The following is a 14,512-nucleotide window of genomic DNA, read 5'->3' as shown; positions in this document are numbered from 1 at the left end:
ATGGGGTGGGGGTGGGGACTAGGACACAAAAAACACTGATGAGTAGAATCCTTTAGCTCAAGGAAGTCCCACGGATTCACCGCTGGACATCAGGGAGGAGTGACATTTGAATGGACACAACCAAGACAGGTAGAGACTTGGGAGTGAGTGCGAAATGACATTTAGGCCCAGGGAACAGTGTGTACAAAAAATTGGTTGTAAGCAGTAAGGTATAATATTTCTTTCCTAAATGATGGTCCAGTGCGACCTGAAGGGTCCATCTTGGTGGACAGAGCCTACCCCAGTGGGTAAGGGACAGGCATCAGAGCTGGGAACTTAGACATTAAGCAGTTTTCAAACTAAGTCTTCCTTCTGGAATGTAGGATAGCACTCATCCCCACCCTGCCATGTGTGGGAAAAATCATTGTATCAATAGTAGTTTTCTTTCCAGCTCAGACACACCCCTGCCACACACACACGCAGTTTCAGATTCACATCTTGGCCAGGGCTCTGCGTCCCTGGAGGTGTCATCAGACAACCCTTCTCCCCACCATCCCCACAGCCCTGTAACCCAGAAGCTCTGGCCCCTTCTTCCCACCCATCTTCCCCAACCTAGGGTCCTCCCACCTGAGCAACATGACAGCTCTTTTGGCCCTATCCAGCCCTTCACTTCTCATCAGCCACTATGTCCCATCCATTTCCTCCACAAGCCCATTCCATTCTAACAACTGCCAGCACTCGCTCCTTGAGAAGACTAATGTCCTGGCCATGGCCTGTGTTGGCCGTGGGCCCCTTGATCAGCTCAGGCCTCCTCAGGGATTGTCTCCCATTTTCATCCCTTAGGTCTCAGCTAGAAAGAGCTGTCCAGACTGTCCACATGACCTCTAGGTGGTTACCCAGGAGGATAGGTCTGGAACTGGAACCCTCTTCTTTTCCTCTGGAAACTGGCATTTCTTTGCAAGTATGGAATCGTTATGGAATGGTTTTCTGATATTTGGGGGCAAAGGAATGGATTCCCTGGGCCTTTCTCTCCAGACTTGAGGCCCGGAGGATACTCAATGAATGAATGAATGAGTTATGCCAGATAATCAAGTTCTAAGTCTAGAAAGGAAGCTCAGGAGCCTCCCAGAGGCGATGGGGAACTCTGAAAAGCAGGGGCGGGGGGAGGTACACTCATCAATCAGGGCAGGAGCTGCTCTCAGAATCGTTTGACCAGCACCGGCGGACCGGCTAGAGCCTCCGGCCCTGGAGTCTTCCCATTGGTCTCCGGGCACAGAGTCGGGACTAGCTGGCCTGGCGGCGGGCACCGAGCCCGGCCGCGTCCGCACTCCAGCCAACAGGAAGAGAAAGAGCGAAGGCCCGGCGAGGCGGGCCAGCTGGCGGGCAGGGAGTCCCGGGCGCCAGCGCTGGGAGCTGGGGAACCCCCGCTGTCGCCTCCCCGGCTCCGTGTGCGGGGCGTAGGGTGGGGAAGGCGCCCCCCGGGCCTCCGCGCCCTCAGTAAAGTGAGGGCCCGTTCGTGCCCTGAGTGGGTGAGGGGTGCTCGAGCCGGCGGAGAGGCCCAGACACTGAGTGGCGGGCCTGGGGAAGCCGAGCGGCCGGACCCCCGGGGGCGGTCGGCGGAGGCGGGGCCTCGGAGGGGGCGGGCCTACGTGGGGGCGGGCCGAGACTGGGGCCGGCACCTGGGTGAGGTCGCGCCGCCCCGCCCCCTCGCACTTCCGTGTGCCGCTGCGCGGGAGCGGGAGGCGGCGGACCTGGGATCTCCTGAGCGACCCCCGGCGTTCGCCCTCTGCGCAGAGGCCCGGGTGGTAACTCACCGGCCGCCGGGCCCGTCTGGGTCTGGCGCCCACCGACCCCTCTCCGGGAGCGCTCCCGCGAGCGGCGCCGAGAGCCGGACCCCAGCCACCGCGACCCCTGGCGCCTGGCCCTGCGCCCGGAGGTGAGTGCGGGCCGCCGTAGGATCGGGCCGTAGGATCGGGCTGCCCCGAGGGCGCGCCGTCCCTCCCTTCCCCTCCCCGCTCCGGTTCTCGTTTCCGAAACTAAGAAACTGAGCTCCGGCCGACGAAAGTCCCGCCGGCGCCTTCGTAACCCTGTCCGTCTGTCTGGCCCTTTGTCCAGTGGTGGGGGCCGAGGGGCTCTCATCCTTCTGCTCTCGGCCCCTCTCTACTCTAAGTGTCCCCAGCGCCTCTGAGGGTCCGCTCCTCCGTTCCAAATTTCTCGAGCTCTCTGTCAGTCCATCCGTCCCTTAGTGTTCCCCGTCCGCCTCTCCCTGGTCCCTATCTGTCTGCCCTTCGCCCTCCTGGCTCCCCATTATCCCATCCAACCCTGCCTCCCGCCACCCCCTAGATCCTGTCCTCTGGGAGCTGCGCCCCCGGCCCACGCTCGCCGCCCCCTGCCGTCTCTTCTTTTCTACCACGGGGCTGAGACCAGGCTATCCACTGGGCCTCGCCTCCCGCTCCTGGAACCCTGTCCGGCCCAGCCGCCGCGGCGCCTCCTCGTCGCTTGCTCTCTTCTTTCACTCTCCGTGTCTTTCTCCCCATCTGTCTCCGGGCTGGGCGTGGCTCCAGACTCCACCATCCCCCCTCTTCCGTCCTACCCCTGCGCCCCCTCCTCCGGTGGTCTCTTCCCAATCCAGATGCTTCCCCTGTAGGGGCCCAGCCAGGAGAGGGGAAGGGGTGGAGGAGAGGAGAGGTGAAGAGGCAAGAGATAGAATTGCCCCACTTCCCCAACTCCCCTGTTCGTCCTTGTCAGGGAGGGCAGAGCCCACTGAGCCCCCACTTGAACCCGGTGAGAAGGACTTGGAGTGAGTAGGGGGACATTCCTCTCCCTTCTGGCCCCTACGCTATGCGCCTGGACCTTGTCGTCTTGTGCTCAGTTGCCTATACCTGTCACGTAGGTATGTTGTATATCTGTGTCTCCTTGTATGTTTTTTCCCCGGGTCTGGGACTTGCTCCTGTGTGTCCTTTTAAACATGTGTGACTTGCCTGTGTGTATGTCTGTTTGGGGGTCCTGAAGCTCTTTGTGCTCTTTGCAGCTATGTATGGACTAGGTGTTTTGTCACCAGACTCCCCTCTATGTGTTGGGATGTGTGCCCATGTGCCTGGAGGGTCCTGTGTTGCACACTGGCTATGTCATGGTGACCCACTAACCATGAATACATATAGCTTTCAGTGTTAGTGTCAGCTCCCCAGGCTCGTGGGTGTGGGAGTGGGTGTGCATGCGCACTTACATGTTCTTCTCCGCGCTGAGCCACTGTGAGCAGGCTGACCTGGTCACTGAGAGAGGTGACTGGTCCCTTGGGTTTCCTTGTTCCTGCTGTGGACTGAGCTGGGGTGTGGTGGACAAGCCGATAGAGGGCAGTTGTGCGTGTGTGTGTGTGTGTGTGTGTGTGTGTGATGTGGAGGTGTTTGGACAGTTGTACTTGACTGTAGGTTGGTATGAGGGATCTGGTGTATGACAGGAGTTTGGCTGGGGGCGAGGCTAAGCAAATGACTGGTGGGAGACTCACACTGTGACTATATGAAATTGTGCGGATGTGTGCTTGGGGAGTCACTGTGATTGTGGGGAACCGAGAGTGCTTGGGCGTGGGTGTCAGTTGCAGAAGGAGGTGCAACAAGGTGTGTGTTGCCTGTGCCCTGAGGTGGCAGTGCTGGGAGGGAAGGTAAGAGCCCTTGTGTGTGTGCGCTCACGTGTGTATGTACATGTGGTAGGTCATGAGGTTGTGGATGTGCATGTGACACACTCAAGCCCAGCGCTGACTCCTGGGAAGATGGGGAAAACCCTCCATCTCTCACCTTCCTCCACTCTCTCAAGTTCACAGACACCCCAGGTCACAGTGTTGTGAGCAAGACCTTGGGCTTGATCCAAGAAAGATTTAAGCTCAAATACTGTGCCTTTTAAGAACAAGAGCCAGGACCTAGGCTTCTCTAAGGCAGTTTCCTTATCTGCAGAGTGGACAAAGTTGTGAGGACCAGAGGTCCTTTAGCCTTGGTCCATAGTGAAAGCTCAGCAGATGCTAAGTCTTGTTTGGTGAACACTTACCTCCCCTCAAATGTTGTTGTCGTCATCATCATCATTGTTGTTGTTTAGTCACTAAGTCATGTCTGACTCTTGGGACCCCATAAACTGTAGCCCGCCAGTCTCCTCTGTCCATGTGATTTCCCAAGCAAGAATACTGGAGTGGGTTGCCATTTCCTTCTCCAGAGGATCTTCCCCCACCCAGGGATCGAACCCGTGTCTCCTGCATTAGTAGGTCGATTCTTTACAACTGAACTGCCAGGGAAGCTCCTCCGAACTGTATAGTCCCCATTCTCCTGGGAGCTGGAGCTGCTAAAAGTCAAGGTAGCCCCAACCCAACTTCCTGCCTGTGATGCAGCTCTTGCCCCCTCCCATCTGCTTGGAGGGAGGATGGCTGACAGAGACCCTACCTGCATCCAGCCCTGTTGAGGCCAGCCCAGATGATGCCCTCTACCGGTCTCAGCAGCAGCAATGGTGCTGGTGGAGGTGGTTCGGAGCTGTGACCACAGGGCACTGACACCGTTTAACTGGCACAGCTAATTGGAGTTTAAAATTAGAAATAAAGTGCAGGCAAAAAGATAAAGCTCGAGGATGCCTCGGCCCGGAGGGAGCGGTGATGGGGGTCTTCAGTGGGAGGTGGGGCTTGCATCTGGGAAGGAGTATCTTTTGTGGAAACCTGGCCTGGCCTGCAGAGAAAGTGCTTAGACCTTTCAGCCAGGAGACCTGGGGTATCCTGCTGCCTTTGCTGTTCCTTCCTTCTAGGATCTCTCTGGGCCTCTCTTTTTAAAGCTGTATAATGGGCACAGCGGTAATGAGAGAATCGTCTGAACTAGAAGGTACAAAACAAAAAATGAAAGTGTCATTGTTCGTTTGGCACTCCAGTGAGTTCAGTACAGCAGCCGGCACACCACATCATTGGAACCTTGCAACCACTTGAGACATCTCCCCACTTCAGAGATGAGACAAACTGAGGCTCAGAGGAATTGCCCCAGGCCACAAAGCAGTGGTCCCTGATTGCACCGTAGGCTTCCAAGCCCACAGGGCAGGCTCTTGAAGACGAGAGGATTGGCGACAGCTTTTTTGCTGTGTCTGTAACCTGGAAATGCTCCAAGGGCTAAGACATAGTCTTCTGACCCCTAGCATGGAGTAGACACATAGCTGATGCCCTGGAAAAGATGGCCCCAATGCCCTACTTCACAGAAGAGACAGTCAGGCCCAAAGAGGCCAAGGTCTCAGAACCAGACGAGGCTGACCCAGGCCTGTGTCGGCCATGCTGGGGCTGACAGATGGGGAGAGCCTGTTTGGTGGCGCCTACCAGCTCAGCTGTTTTCTCTTGTTCTTGCAGGTCTGCCGGGAACTGGCCCAGGTGAGGGCACAGGCCTGCTTCTGGTGGTGGTTGTGTGGCAGTGGTGGCCAGGGCAGCCAGGACTAGAGGCCGAGGGGATCTGGGAGCCTCAGGTAAGACTGGGTCCTTTTAAGCAGGTGGACAGATGGACAGTATATAGGGATGGCCTTCCGCTTTGGGCTTCTCCCCTTTGGCCCTGGGCCTGGAGTCGGTATGGGGTTGGGGGGGTGGTGCATACAGCGTCCTTAGTCTGGGTGTGGGGTGTGGGCGCCCAGGGAGGGTAGCAGTTTGCTCTCCCCCTGGAAGCTCCCTGCCTGAAAGTGGCTTCTGGCACAGGGAAGGCTTTGGCCTTGGAGCTCAGAGACCCGGGGCCCGCCAGTGGTTGGGTGCCAAGAGTGGTGACACTGTGCTGGTCAGTCAGAGAGGAGGTGGTGTTTGAGCCAGAGTGAAAGTGGACATCAGCTTTTCCATGGCCCCTCTCTCTGCCTCAGGCTGTCCTCATCACACAGGGAAACTGACGTTTGCCCTGGGCCTTCTAGGGGTTAGACACAAGGTCTCCCAGCTCCTGGCACAATCAAACTCTTCCACATCCCCAGTTCCTCCTGTTTCCCTGGCCTTTCTGGAGCCAGAGGAGAGACCCGAAATCCCCAGTTTCAGGGTGCGCTGGGAGGTTGTACTCTCTCAGGTGCCTTATAAAGCTCAAAGTACCCTCCTTCGGGTCACCTTGCCTCCTTCCACCTGCGTGACAGTAAGAAGTGAAAGTTACCCTTTGGGTGTCCAGAGTCCGCTGAACAGGATCCTGGGGGGCACTGGGGGCTGCTGAGGGTGGCAAAGATGTTCTTTCCGCCAAAAGTCCTTCCAGATCAACCTCTCAGTCCCACCCCTCCTGGCTGTCAGGCACCTACAGATCTTGAGCGTGAAGAGATAGTGGGGGCTGGGGTCCCCCTTGGAGGGAGGGCAGGACATCAGGGCCCTGGCTCTTGGAGTGGGAGTGGGGGCTGAACAAGGGCAGGGTCTATGCTGGGTTTTCTGTTTATTCAGTCTCTCCCCAAACTTGGCGGGCAGGGAGTGATGTGTCCTTGGTTGGCTGGGGAACTCTGCTATGTGAGGTCAGGGGTCCATTCCTGCCTACCACTGAGCCTCATTTCCTAAGAAGTCCAATTAATTAACCTTGAAGCCAGCCTACTTTCTGCTCTCAGAGGTCACCTACCTTGCCAGCAGAGGCATATAAACACACACAGGGATACAGAAGCTGAGCTTCACTCTGCCCCCATACCCACAAACCCACGAGTTCCTGCACACGCACCACACATGCGCACACACGTACGCAGGTGTTCACATGCACTCACTCGCAGGCACGCTCAAACACGCACACAGACGCTCACCCGCTCACCCAGTCATCCGTGCACTCAGACGCCTGCCCACACATACCGCACTGTGCCCGTTCTGGGTCAGGAAGGGGCGGGGGGTCCTTGGTCAGGGTCACAGCTCAGCCTGCATCTGGCCCTGAGGGTGAGGTTTGAGGTGTAACCGTGACCACAGGCCCTCCAGGGGACAGCGCCACGCTGGGAGGTGAGCTTTGCCCGGACATTTACCAGCGGTCCCACCTGGGCCAGGCCCCCAGGCTGACCGGGCCGGCATTAAGGGGGAGGGGGGATGAGTGCGGAGGAGGAGCCTTGTCAGCTGGGCCGTTTGTGGCTGCTGCCACAGAGGAGGAAGTGGGCTGTCTGTGGTCATGGGCCCAAGGTGCTCACAGGCGGGTGGGCGGTTCTATCAGCTTGTCTGTCCCCTGCAGTGTCCACGCCTGGTACACGCGGAGTTGCTGGGCCCTGGGGACTGGGAGGCAGGCAGGAGACTTCTCCCGGGGCGGTCTGTGCACTTTCCAAGGCCTGGGCCCAAGGAGAAACCGTCTGAGGTGTTTCCGGAGGCCCACTTCCTCTGGGCTGCCCAGGAAGTGGTTTTAAAGTGGGACTGACCAGCTCTCCATCTGCGGCTCGCTCCGCCCCAGCCTGGCCCCCGAGGGGAACAGTGTCTGGACAGTGGATTAGGTCGGCCGATCGGGCTTTCCACGGCCAGGGTTGGCCAGCCCAGGATGGAGACACAAGGAGGGGAGTGGGGATGCTGAGGCCACGGAGTCCCCTGCAGCCCCCATGACCCCAGCTCCTCCTTTCCTCCAAGCTGTAAGCCGAGGCTCAGAGCACAAGCCCTGGCAGGAAGGGCACCTTGTGTGTGAGAGATGCTGGGCTGCGTCTCTGGGATTAGGCAGCTCTAAGCGGCTGTGTGAATGGACCCGGGCAAGTGGCTTTGACTCCCAGTGCCTCAGTGTCCCCCCTCTGACACCTCAGTCCACGACAGCATCCACCTTTACTGATTGTGCTGGAAACAACAGATGATTTATGCAAAGTAGCCAGCACTGTGCCTGGCACGCTGTTCATGTTTAAGGAGTAGCAGTGGTTTAGTTGCCAAGTCATGTCTGAGTCTTTGCAACCCCATGGACAGTAGCCCGCCAGGCTCCTCTGTCCATGGGATTTCCCAGGCAAGAATACTGGAGTGGGTGGTCAATTCCTTCTCCATGAAGAAGTAGAAACTGTAGTTATATAAAGCATGCAGCTCCCGGTTTTTGGTAACTGTTTGAAGAACAGCAAGTGGTACTGATGATGGGATTATTATCGGCTGATGGCCTGGGCCCGGGCCCGGTGTCACAGGGCCGAGTGGCTGTGGAGCCTGACTGAGAAGCCGGATCTCGATTCTGCCTCCGGTGGCAACGCTGCAGGGTGGGGAGGGTTCTGTTGTTTCAATCTGTTCTGGGTCCTCCAAGGAGAAGAACTCCAGGATGCAGCAGCTGTGCCCACTCAACGGCCCAGCCCTCTCCTGCTCTTCTCCCCCTCACTCCCTTTCAAAAGGAGAAAAACAGATCTCCTGACAAATGGATGCAGGGAAGGGAAAGGCAGGTGCAGCTGCTTGCTGCCCCCACAGGCCTCCCCCAGCCCCGTCCCCTGCTCTGGCCCCCTGCAGGACATGGGGCTTGGAAAAGCTGAGGCTGGTGGTGTGGGAGTGGCTGCTGAGCCCTCCTGCCAGCCTGCCTCCACTTGGGACCCTTGTCGGTCTTTGGGCTCGGGAAGGAGGCGGACATGGGGGCTGATGGAGCCTGGAGGGGTGGGGAGAGCTGGAGATCCTCTCACACACATTCATGCACACATCCTCACCAGGTGACAGCTGGTGGCAGGACCCTGCCTGTCCCAGGGACACGCAAAAGGTCAGCCCTGTGAGGAGGTTGCTGAGCTTCGACTTTTGCTAACCAGGGCCAAGGGGCTGGGGGCCTCAGGTGTTGAGGGGTAATGATGACATTGTAGTAGGCAGAGGCCAGAAGCCTAGAGGGTGGAAAGGGGCAGGGGCCTGGGCTGGGAGTGTAAGTAAGGGTCTCCTGAAGGTTTAGGAGCAAGACTTCTGCAGGCGTCAAGAAATCTGACTTCAAATCCTTGCTTGATGTTTATACTGGCTATGTACTGAAGCTAGGGACTAGGCTTCTTGAAGGCTCAGTCATCTGATCTGTGAAATGGGCAGATTTAGGAGTGTGCATCAGAGATCTGAATGATGAGAAAGAGCCAGTGTGTGTTTTGGGAGAGGAGCAGGGAGACCAAACAGTGAGTTTGGAGGCTCCTGAGCAGAAAGGAACGTGGTTGTTTAGGGAACCAAAAGTGGTTTGCTGGGGTTGGGGCTGAGGAGCAGGGTGGGGTATGGCCAGAAGGTCAGGGAGAGGGGTCTGGGAAAAACCGGGGCCTTGAACAAGGGGTGACAAGATCTGCTGTACTGTCTTAGGAGATCTCTGTAGTCACTGTGGCAGAGGGACCTTGGGGGTTAGAGCAGAGGCTGGAGGGCAGTGAGCAGGCTGGTGCAGGCCTGGGGAAGGCGATGGTGCTGGGATGGGGTGGTGATGGAGAGAAGAGAGGACTTCGGGACAGATAGGAGGCAAAAGTGATAGCCTTGCTGTGGGGGGAGGAAGGGGAGGGTGGAAACGACCCCCAGGTGTCTGACCTGAGTGCTGATGCTGCTAGGAGACCGGAGCACTTGTATGGGAAAGGTGTTTGGATGTATTTGAGCACTTCCAGAGCATGGTGGAGTTGGGGATATTACAGTTCGAGAGGGTCTGGGCTGAAAGTGGCGACTTGAGAGTCGAGATGTAGCACATAAAGTCGGGACTGAGGGGAGGAGAGAGTTCAGCAGGGCTTAGGTGGGCAAGTCCAAGAGGCCCTGGTTATAGGACTGGGATGCCTGTCCCTCGAAGGTCCCTGCCAAGGTGCCCATGAGGGTAGGTTGTGGTGGCTGAGCCACTGTTTTCACAACAGCCCCGGAAACTTTGGATCATGTCTGTGGCTGTGTTGGGTAAACAGGCACACTGGAGTAGGCAGTCGCCAAGGCCCGAGGCTGGAGCAAATGTCTGCTAGAGGCAGGCTGTCGGGGCTGGGATCGGGGGGAGACAGGAGGAGAATTGCAGGGTCGTTCATTGTCAGAGCTGGAGGAAGCTGAGAGGTGTCCTTTGTCAAGACAGGGAGACTGAGGTCCTGAGAGAGACAGTAGCTGGCCTGGGGTCTGCCAGTGGACTCAGCTACCTTTGCCCAGCCTGGTCTCTTCTCAGAGCAGCAGAGCAGGGCATCATGGGGCTGTGTGGCTCTAGAGAGCCCCTTTCTCCACTGATCCAAGGAAGTTTGGAGGCCCCTGAGACTATAGGACAGCTGGGAAGGGGCGGTGGGGCAGGTGGGGAGGGAACATGGTGTGCGGATGACGGTGCTGACAAGGATGCCGCTGCAGCCCATGCTGAACCGTGGGCAGGCCACGATCACCCCTTTCACAGATAATGCCAGAGCACCTTGACCAAGGTCACAGGGCACCCAGGGCAGACACGTCCTGAACTAGACCTCCCCAGCTTAACCCAGCCCACACCCAGCCCCTGCTCTCTACCTCTGTTCACTGCCCACCATGGGATGGCACACCACAGTCCTGCCTCCCTCCAGCTTGCTCTCCATCACTAAAGTGGGGAGGCATCCTTGGGGCTCTGCTCGCCTCCTGGTGCTCTGCTGTGCTTAGTTGCTCAGTCATGTCCAACTCTTTAGGACCCCATGGACTGCAGCCCACCAAGCTCCTTTGTCTATGAAATTCTCCAGGCGAGAATACTGAAGTGGGTTGCCATGCCCTTCTCCAGGGGATCTTCCCACCCCAAGGATGGAACTCAGGTCTCCCACATTGCAGGCGGATTCTTTACCATCTGAGCCACTAGGGAAGAGATGGAGGCAAAAGCCTTAGATGGTCATCTCTCCTTCTCCCGAACACAAAGGCTACAGGTGACAACCAGGAAAACCATAGGGACTCTAGGAAAAGGTACACGGAGAGAGGGCTGGGGACTGGCAGAGGAGCCATTCCCTCCATTTAGCACTGGCCCTTGTCTCCCTCAAAGCCAGACTCGCAGTTCTGGGACTGGAAACAGAGAGTCCCTCTCCGTTCCCCCTGGGGACCACCCCGTTGCGTTCATGGCTTTGGGTGAATTACCCACTGTATCCTTGTCAGTTTCTTCCTTGTGAGTCTGGAGGTCCTGAATGGGGTGCCCACACAGCTGCTCCACCTACAAAGGAGCACCGGCCCCTCCTGTGCACCACGCCTTTATCTGCCCCTGTGACCCCCACCTGTTCCCAGCCTCCAAGGACCTCCACTCTTAAAAGGAGGAAGGCTACCCAGGGAGGAGCCTGACCGGCCCACTCCTTCCTCTGTGCACTTTGGACTTCGCCTGGGGCCGGGAGGGACTTTCTCCACCTCCCTCAGCGGGGGAAACCCAGCCCGCCTGACATCCAGCGGCCCTTCCCTCCCCTGTCCCCTGCCACTGGGCCCCAGCGGCTGCAGTAGAAAAAGCCGCGTTGGGACTTTCTGGTGGCAGCCCGTCGTCAGGCACGTGTGGGCCCTTCCCAGCTTGTGAGTTGACCTCTGCCTGCCTGGAATGTCTCCGTTCCCGTGTGTACCTGTGTGTGTGCAGATCTCTCGGTGCTGGTGAATGAGGGTGTGAACGTCCCGTGTGATCTGTGTGGGCCTGGATGTCTGTCAACACGTGAGAGCCGCTGCACGGGGGTGTGTTTCTCAGTGTTTGTGCTACTCGGCTGTCACAGGAGTGTGTGAGGGCCTATGCTTACAGCTGTGCCTGTGTGCGGGTGAGGGTGGGTTCAGCTGCAAGCAGGGCTCCCCACATGTAACAGTGTGTTTGCTTTGGTGGGTGTGCCAATGTGTGTGCATGTGACGTTATTCCGAGAAAGGCCCAGACATACCCCCCTCCCCGACTCTGCACAGAGGCCCCCTTGTTCTCAGTCTGGCTGTGAAGGGGCGCTTGTTTCTCCCTCAGGGGTACCTGGGGCCCTCCCTATGGCTGAACCCAGGGCTTCCCCAATCCTAGGGCCAGCTGAATGATTCAGGCCTGTACCACACAGGTCCTACAAGCCATACACGCCGGAAGGGGTGAGTGTGAGCGGTAACAGCCAGTGTCCCAAGACCTGCCCCTCTAACCCTTCCAGACCCTCTGGCTAGGTGGCCCCGTGGCACGCTGGGCGTCTTTCCCGCTGAAGCCCTTCCTGACGTCCTCCCACCAACAGGCCCCTTTGGCCCCCATTCCAGCCCAGCCCCTCTCCCTGCCTGAGTGGTGGTCACGTCCTTCTCTAGAATGTGTGTCTGCATGTCCTCTGTCAGGCTGTGAGTTCCATGGGTCTGGTGTGTCTTGTCACTGTGGCCCAGTGGCTGGGTCTAAGGGCTGAGGGTGACCTGGGGCCAGGCTGGGCCGTTGGAGCCCTAGAGCCAGCACGCTATCATGTGCAGAATCTTGTGTCCCCAGGCATGGGTTTTCCTGCCGGGGAAAGCCAGGTCTCTCATTGGTTCCGAGGGAACAACAATGGCAAAAGGTTGAGTTGTGCTGCCCCGGCCTCTCCTCTGATTCTTGTCCTCAGGCCAGGTTGGCCAGCAGTGGAGGGGTTTAGTGTCCCCAGGACAGTCAGATGTGTGGCCGGAGCCGGGAAGGCTGAGCTCCAGGCAGACGCCCAGGTCCTCCACTGAGTGTGATCCCAGACACCTGCCCAGGGAACCTCCCAGGGTCCGTGAGGTGGAGGAGCTGCTGACCTCCTCCAAAGCGGGGAAGAAAGGACTGGACTTCAGAACAATCTGTAAAGATATGTAGGAATTCAGGGGGACATTCTGGCTGAGGGAACAGTGTGTGCAAAAGCACGGGGGAGCTGCAGAGGGAGGCACATGTTCACAGAGTAGCCAGGGGGTAAGATTTGAGGTGGCGAGCAGGCCAGGGCCAGGCTGAGAGGTGGGCCTTCTCCAGGAGGTTCCGAGCTGCGAGAAGAATGGAACGGGGGGGACCGGGAATGGTGACAGGCAGGAAGGTCACTGGGGAAGAGGAGGACAGTCCACAGTGATCGGGGTCTCAGCTGGGGGATAAGGTGCTAGTCCTGACCTGCGGTAGGGGGGGCGTGTCTCTTGCTCTGGGACTTGCCCATGACCTGAGACTGTGGCTCGTCCTCCTTCCAGGATGTGGGGGCTGGGGGCACAGGCCCAAGGGGAAGGCCCTTGGAAGAGCTTTGCTAGCCCTTCCCTCCCCCACCTCCTTTTCTTGCTGAGCCCATTTCCTGGGTTGTGAAACCCCTGTGGCCTCTTAAACTTGCTTCCGTCTGGGAAGGCCATATGGGGAAGCCAGCCTCCCAGCTGAACTGCTGTCTGCCTGCCTGCCTGCCCTGCCTGCTGGCCTGCCTGCCCGCCCGCCCGCCTGCCCTGCCCGGCAGCTTCTGCCACGCCCAGCCCTGTCGCTCTGTTGCAACCCTACCAGGGCCAGCCCTGCTCCCTTCTGCCATCACACTGCCTCTCTCATTCCTTCCCTTCCACTGCCTGGGCTTCCTGGGCCCTCCTCCCTCCGGTCACCCCTCAGGACTGATGTGGCCTGGACTCTGAGCTCCCCCCAGGCAGGGTTTGCATCCCCAGAGGTCCTAGGCCGATACTGCCCCACTTTGCTTTGCTGTGGCCACCACCGGCTTGACTGTCAGCAGGTGGTGCCTTTCGTGGGAAGGCGGTGGGAAGGTGGCAGGGTCCGCCGAGCTGGGCAGGTGTGTGAGGGGAGGGAGGGTATTCCTTACTCCTCAGGGGTCCGTTCAAGGGAGCCAGAGCAGAGCCTCATCTGATCCTGCTCACCCTGGCTTTGCTTGACCTTAGCCTGCCTCCTCTTGTTCCCCTGGCTGACTTGGAGAGGGACCCTCCCTTTATGTTCTCACACTATCCCCCAAAAGTCTGCCTGAGGCCTCTCTTCTCGGGCTCTGCTTTGCTTCTTGGTCCAGCAGGCATCCCCCTGTGGCCTGTGAGGCAAAACCAAATGCCAGGGAAGGACTAGGGTGGAAGGGAACCAGCTGAATCTAGGGACCAGGGAACCTTTATGGCAGGACCCTGTCCTCAGTTTCCCCCTGTGTATAATGAGGAGATGGACAGGTCAGTTTCTGAAGGCCCATCTCTTGGGAGGTATTTTGGCTTGATGGGTTTTATTTTTTACCTCTAACAAAATGGTTACACGTGATTGTTGTAGAAAAATGAGAAAGCTCATCCTTGTTCCTGAGAACGCCCTTTGGGCCGTGTTCCCATTTGCCCCCTTTGCTTACTGGAACACACTCACACACACACTCACACTCACACACACACTCACACTCACACACACACACAGGGATGTACAATGTGCACGATTGTCCTCCATGCACCAGTAACTTCGGCTGGCGTAGTTACTCTGGTTACCTTGAGGTCAGCCTTGCCCACTGCCCCTGACTGGCTGGGAGCGGATTTCCACTGCCCTGGAGTAGGCGGGCTGCCTGCTCTGGCCTGGTCCAGTACCACCTTTCCTTACCTGTGGGCTTCAGCCTAGGGTAAGATGGGGAGCAGGGCCAGCAAGCCCTCATCCCCTGAGGCTGGGATCCAGTTAGGTCTTCCCCAGATTTTGAGAACTGGAGTTTGGGCCAAGTGTCTGGGACAGGAGAAGTAGTCGCAGTTCAGGAGTCTGTACCCACCTTCTTTGTACAGTAGTGGGGGGGTCCCCAAGGTAAGGCCTGGAAGGGGTTGGGTGGTCAAGCATAGGAGACTTGTCTTCTGGTCCCCTCACCCCCTTATTTA

The 14,512-nt window shown here is 58.1% G+C and overlaps 1 protein-coding gene across 2 annotated transcripts in view; it reads left to right on the top strand.

Annotated features, from left to right (window-relative positions):
* Positions 1 to 1,676: 1,676 nt before the first annotated feature.
* Positions 1,677 to 14,512, top strand: part of PRKCD (protein kinase C delta) — a 30,486-nt gene continuing 17,650 nt past the window's right edge. The window contains exons 1-2 of one of the 2 annotated variants that reach the window (XM_065933487.1): positions 1,677 to 1,915; positions 5,339 to 5,451. The gene's annotated coding sequence lies outside the window, so the exon portion shown is untranslated. The remainder of the gene's footprint in view (positions 1,916 to 5,338; positions 5,452 to 14,512) is intronic. The other variant, XM_065933486.1, reaches the window with a different exon arrangement.

Source organism: Muntiacus reevesi, chromosome 4, assembly GCF_963930625.1.
Source record: "Muntiacus reevesi chromosome 4, mMunRee1.1, whole genome shotgun sequence".
NCBI lineage: Eukaryota > Metazoa > Chordata > Mammalia > Artiodactyla > Cervidae > Muntiacus > Muntiacus reevesi.
This window is presented reverse-complemented; position numbering and strand designations above follow the sequence as displayed.